At 38.5% G+C, this 6,601-nt stretch overlaps 1 protein-coding gene across 1 annotated transcript in view; it reads left to right on the top strand.

Moving 5' to 3' along the window:
- The window catches only part of LOC106516759 (metabotropic glutamate receptor 4), a 228,961-nt gene that overhangs the window by 802 nt on the left and 221,558 nt on the right, over positions 1 to 6,601 (top strand). The window lies entirely within an intron of this gene.

Raw genomic sequence — 6,601 nt, 5'->3', positions numbered from 1 at the left:
ATATTGAATAATAAATTATTTTGTCAGATGTTGGTAACTGAAAGGTTGGAGCAAATCAGTTTCATCTGATCATTTTTCTTTTGGAACAGTCACCACTGAAATAAAACTTCATATCGCTGTAAAAGTGATAAATGTGTCTGAATATTGAGTCAATGCATGTCGCCACAGTTATGATTCTAAGACCAGCTTTTTCACAATAGCTTTCAAAGACTGGAGAGAAACCCAGACCTCCCTCTCCCCAGCAACACTTTCCAGCTCGTCCTGGGGGACCCCCGAGACATCCTAGGCCAGAGAGGATAAATAATCCCTCCTGCGAGTCCTGGGTCTTCCCCGAGGCTTCCTACCAGTGGGACATGCCTGAACACTTCTATAGGGAGGGGTCCAAGAGACATCCTTATCAGATGCCCAAACCACCTCAACTGACCCCTCGGAGTAGAGGAGCAGTGGCTCTGAGCTCTCTACTGATGACAGAATTCCTCACCTTATCTCTAAAGACCTCTGCGCACTCCATCTGAAGCAGAACAGTTGATGAGAAGTCACGTGGTTTTTCGGCGTTCCTTTTGGCACACACCTTTCATAGTCCCCGAGACACCCCACGCTGAACTCCTGGGGAAACCCCTCCCGCTGCAGCATACGTCACTAAAGKGGGGTTTCTCCCGCTGAAGTCCACAGTGCGGAAAAAAAGTCAGAGACTCGTCACCCGATATTATTAACCCACAAATCTGTCGCGGTTAAAGCTCCAAAGTTTTATCAGTTAGATTCCATYGTGCAAAGTGCCTGTTTTATCTCCAGCCACGTGTTTTTGGCCATTTGATTATCTTTATAAATTGCTGCTTCTTGCTACAGTCGGCTCATGAAGTGAGACGTTTTTTTTCTTTTGAAGCAAGCGGTTAAAACAAAATACAGCTTCTGAGCGCTTTCAGCACAAACACTCCCACAAACTTCTGACCAATCACACAATAAGTTCTTATGTGGAGGGTGGTTAAAAGTTTGGCCCACGGGTTGTGTCGAGAAGTTGCCAAAATGTCAGCAATGCAAACTGAATGACGCAGTTTTTATCATGAAACTGCGACAATCCAAACCTATTTCAGCAGTTCAGAAGGAGCATGCAGGCTGAGCCCAGCCACCCTACAAAGGAAGCTCACTTCGGCTGCTTGTATCAAGGATCTTATTCATTTGGTTTTGATCATGACCACAGGTGAAGGTTGGAATGTAGACAGACCAGTAAATTGAGAGCTTGGCCTTGACCGACCGAAGCAACACCCTCATCACTGAGGATTAGGCCCCAATCCGTCAATCCAGGAGAACTGACTCTCATTCCAGCCGCTTCACATTTGGCTGTGAGTCACCTCAGTGTCTGCTGAAGGTTTTGGCCTGAAGACATCAACGAAACCACATCATCTGCATACAGCAGAGACAAGAACCTGTGATTCCCAAAGCAGACACTCTTCTGTAGTAACACCATCATAAACCTTCTCCAAGTCCACAAAACACATGTAGATCGAAGAGGCAAACTCCCACAATCCTCGTTTGTCCATTTTAAACATGTGAAAATTTGTCTCAGTAAAAGAATGATATGATCCGTGCTTAGCTGAACCGTCTCTCATAAACATGTGGACAGAGTTGACACTGCTGTGGCTTTCCTCTGGTGGAAAAGCCAATAAACTGACCAGTGGTTGTAAATGAGGTTTTATTTGGATGTGTTGAAAGTCTGACAACCTGTTGCTCTGGTGGTTTTCATCTTGATTGCATCTTAGAAATAGTTCAAATCATTTGAAATGGAGTTCTGTGGAAAGATCATGAACAATTAACATCAACCTCAATATACAGTAGATCTTTGAATTACCTCGCTTTGGATGAAAAAAGTTTATTTTTATTGGTTTAGTTATGATCTGTGTTTTTTCAGAGTTGAGTTTTTTAAGGTTTATTAAATAGTTTTCTCATAATGTTTAGTTTCTGTATTTTTTGGGGTTCAGTTTCTTTTATTGGCTCTCTGTTTTCCTGCCACAATCATCACTTGCTCTATCTCCTTCCCCGTCCACTCTCACCTCTTCCTGATTGTCATTTGGCCCAGGTGACTCTATTCATCCCATCAGGTCCCACCCATGTACACTCTGTCCTCACTCTTCTTTAGTCTGGCRTTGTGGCTTCATATCCTGTCCTGTTGTCTTCTGTGGCTTCCCAACTTTCTGTTGCTGTTTTGTTATGTCAGCCTTTGTTTTTCATTTTTTGTCTTCTTTAATAAATTGTTAAGTTTTCTTGTAATGCTCCTTGTGTTAGTCTGAACTCCTTGATCCAACACCTCATAAACTGGTAGAACTGCCGAGCTTAAGATTTTAGAAACATTTACACCACCATCAGTTTGGCATTAGTTATTTTGGCAGAAATATTATGATGATCCTGTAATATGCCCCAGGATGTGATAATGCTGTTTGTTTTTGCACAAACCCATATAATTGTATAGAGATACTAATGTAATTTGACATGACAGTAATATAAAAGTTTATATTGTATARCCCAACTACATGTCTTTTAACATGGCAACTATCCCCACTTGGACTAGCGGTTAGTCCAGTCTCATGAGTCCAGTCAGACTTAAATTGTTTTTTTTCAAACTAAGGTTGTTCAACAATCTATTTACATCAGGTAAGACATTGATTGTTTGTAATCTTTCAACAAAACCCCACTTCAAGGAAAATGATCAGTTGCTTTAAATAAATGAATATGATAGGTCTGTGTTTGCTTTGCTTCATGCCATGCAGACACTTGAATGAAAACCCTGCTGTTTCCATGGGCTAAATCAAGTCAAACATTTATCTAAACTGAAAGTGACATGAAGAAACATCCTGAAGTGAGTGAATGTGTAAGCACACCCATAATGGTAATTTTGTAATGACAACTGATTATTGCCAAACGTTTGTTTTGTCTGGATGATAGMCCAAATCTCAGACATTTGACTTGCAATTATAGTTCTAAAACACAAAATTGCATGAGCAAGAAATTTGGTTCCGTGTTAGAAATGATTTTAATGGTTTACTAATTATTTGATTTGTCGCTTTGTCATTTTTATTGAATATTTAAGTGTTTGTTTTTTATTAATCAGTGTGAGATGATTAAAATTTGAATATTAGTTGTTTAAATGGGTACAATAGTTTTYGAGAAAACAGTCACTGAAATGTATTATTTTATAAAGTCAAAGATTTTATAAGCCAAACACAGTCTAAAGAACATTATTAGATCACCCAGTTCAGTGCATGACTTGGACTGTGTTTTTGGAACCTGGTTTTGAATGATGAGTTTCGGTGCTTGAACTGATGGACAGCTGGAAACCCATCACCACACCTCATTTGGCCATGAACACTTTTACTCACTGTGGATTATTGTCATTTGTTCAAAGATCCCTGACAGAAGCACCAATAAAGTCAGAGGGTTTTACTTCTCTGTCCTCTAACTGACTCTGAACCAGAACGGGTCAGAAGCTTCTGAGAGCCGTCAGATCACAGCAGACAGGCCCTGCAACGACGCTCGGGGCAACTGTCACAAAACCAAGAGCTGGACCTGCTTTTATATAAGTCACTATTTCAGTCCTTCTCCACTTGAAAAACTGCCTTAAAGTCACATGTTGGCTTTTGCCTTCACAAAAAAATGAAGGGTATTTGAGGAGCAAATTATAGTTGGATCACGAAGCAGTCATTGAAAAGAAAAATCCATCCACAACTCCTCAGGGAGTGAGTCTTGTACAAATTCATTAAAATAAAGTTAAAGCCCAGCATTCCTTAAATAAATGCATATCCCCCGCTGTCTTGCATGCCAGAATTTTACTCAAAGATGTTGAGATTTGATAAAGTTATAGCCATTTTGGCCAACCTCATGTGACAATGCTAGATTTCATGCAATCTGTAGGTGTTCAAAATTTGTATTGGAACTGCCTCTAAGCTACTTTCACATCAAAGTTTAGCTAAGAATCTGTAAAACTCTTAATAGGTACTTTTGTGTTTGCTAAGGTGAAGCTGTGGTGACTATTTTGGATTGGGTTGATTTTAAAATTAATAAGTTGTAGATGTACACATTAAGTACCTTCTGAAAGTTTCATTTAAATCTGGTAAGTGGTTTGTGGAATATTTTGCAAATGACAGGGTCGAGTCCAACAGTAGGGCTTTGTATTTGCAAGAATTTGGTGATACAGTATATATCATGTTACAGGGTTCACAATACAATTTATTGTGATATRTTGCCATTTTCTTCTCTAAAAGTTCTTCATTTAGAAAACTCAATGTTTTACATGTCTTTTATATGTTTCATATTTCCTTTTTCACCCATATTTTCAATGGTTAAGTAAAATGTGCCAATTTATAGTTTGATAATATATTTATGGCTGCTTTCAGTTTTTAATAATTTATTCTAAAAATATGGTCACCCACCACACCAACAATAGCCTATAGTTCAGGATGAAATGAGGCTTTAATTTAAAGTCAATACCCTGCTTAGAGAATTGATACCGTATAGGGAAATGAAATATTGTGATATTTCAGTGTATTGGTATTTTCTTACACCCCTAACAGTTAATGGCAAAGTTTTAAACAAAGATTGTGCCCTGTCAGTTAGTGCTCAGAGTAAAAGACAGCTACTACTACATCAAATATTAGCTCAGTGTCTGTATAACATAATTATAGTTGTTTTTGCTTTGTTTATATTTTTGTTTTTGTATTTACTTGTTGTCCTTGTGTGTGTTTCTCCTCCTGCCTCTGCTCCTGCCCCACCCACTAGGGGTGTCCCGATAACAATTTTGTTCAAATTGCGTACAAGTATGAGTAAATTTGTGTACTTGCCAATACCTTAATACTTACAGAGTTAGAACCTAAACATTAGTGTACACAATGATTTTAAAAACACTTTAATTTAGAACATGGTGGCTCTTCTGCTTCATRGGCCCACAGCCCTTCTGGCTATATCTAATCAAATACACAGCATACCAGACACTGTTGCAGCATTTTGAAATAAATAAAAGGAACAGATAAGATTTTCTTGCAAATTGTATACATTTCTTACACATGAAACTAACAAACTTTTCACATAAAATATAAACTGTCACACATTCAGTGGAGTATCGACACTGGTATTGGTATCGGGTCATTTTGTAGAAGTACTTGTAAAAATGCTGCTAACGGGCCTGATCGAGACACCATTACCGCCCACTGTCAGCTGTTACTGACTGGTCTTATCCCTGGGTGTTTGTTATTTATGGTCGTTATTGTTTCATTTTATTCTGTGTCATTTAGGTTTTTTTTATTTATTTATTTTTTTTAGTCAGGTGCTTCCCACAGCCGGCCATGCTTTTCCTTCTTTTATGGTTCCCTGAGTTTACATTTGTAAGTAGCTCTGCTTTCATGACAGCATTTTAAATTCTTGTTTATAGTTTATTTCATTATTCCAARCTCCTCAAGTTCTTTGTCTGTAACCTGAGTTCTAAAACCTTCCAACATTTTTCAGCGTCAACAATGACTGAATTGGCTCCAGAAGTTAATGTGTTGCAGATGTCAGTCCAATTAGAGTTTCATTGAAATTTGTTCAATGATTCACAAGATGTTAATTTCCATAACAGTACATACAAACACATGCATACACATAGGCAAAAGGACATTACCTATGTCTTTAGAGCTGCAGAAATTAATTAACAGGAATGTACACAGTATGTAAAAATTTCCTTCAAATTTTGTGGACTAAGTTTAATTTTATGATACAGCTTCTAAGCTACTAAAATACGATCCTGCACTAGTGGCCTGCAGTACCTCTCTAATAGCTCATAAGATATGYTGTGCCAAGAATCACAAAATACCACTTGGAAGAGGAAAAAAGTATCAGATTTAATAAATTGTGCTGGCAGCTCAATAAACAATGATGCAAAGCTTACAATTCAATACAGTTTGATTCACTGTTTTTGTCCGTGTGTTTAACTCTCAGTTCATCTCCTCTTGGCAGACCCATAACACGCTTTTTCAGCCACATCCCAGCTGCCCAGCATGCACATTTGACAAGAAGAAGGGGGCGAWAAAAACAGCTTCACAAAAATTTTTAGTCTGGGGATTAAATCCATGTCATCAGACCAAAGGCTGACTAGATACCCTTTGAAGCTAGAATCCACTAAGAGCAGATGAATGGCAAATAAGAGGAGATATTTTGGTGTTGGCAGATAGCAGAAAGCTGGCCTCAACTCTCAAGTTCTTTTTAAAATGATGCCACTAAAACAGAAAAAAAAAAAAAAAACAGAAAAAGCAAAGGCAGTGCGCCTGAAAGGGTACTGGAGATGACAGAAACCCTCGATTCAGGTTCAGGAGTAAGAAGAGTTGTGGCCTTTTTCAGTCTGCTCCCCTGGTCCGTTTCGAAAATCCATTAGCTTCTTTGTGATCTAGTAGCTTTAATGGGCCTCATGCAAGAACCGTTCGTACGCACAGATTTGTTCTTAAGTTGTGCGTACGAGTGATTTAGGAGAATCTGTGGCATTCACCAATGTTTTCGTATTCGGTGCGGCTTCTGAATAAATGAAAATGATTTAACACAGTTGTTTATACTTTTAGCAGCTCTTCTTATGCCACAGCTGAGC

The sequence above is a fragment of the Austrofundulus limnaeus genome, unplaced genomic scaffold (assembly GCF_001266775.1).
Source record: "Austrofundulus limnaeus strain Quisiro unplaced genomic scaffold, Austrofundulus_limnaeus-1.0 Scaffold41, whole genome shotgun sequence".
NCBI lineage: Eukaryota > Metazoa > Chordata > Actinopteri > Cyprinodontiformes > Rivulidae > Austrofundulus > Austrofundulus limnaeus.
The sequence above is the reverse complement of the archived record's forward strand: the minus strand, read 5'-3'. Positions and strand labels throughout refer to the sequence as shown.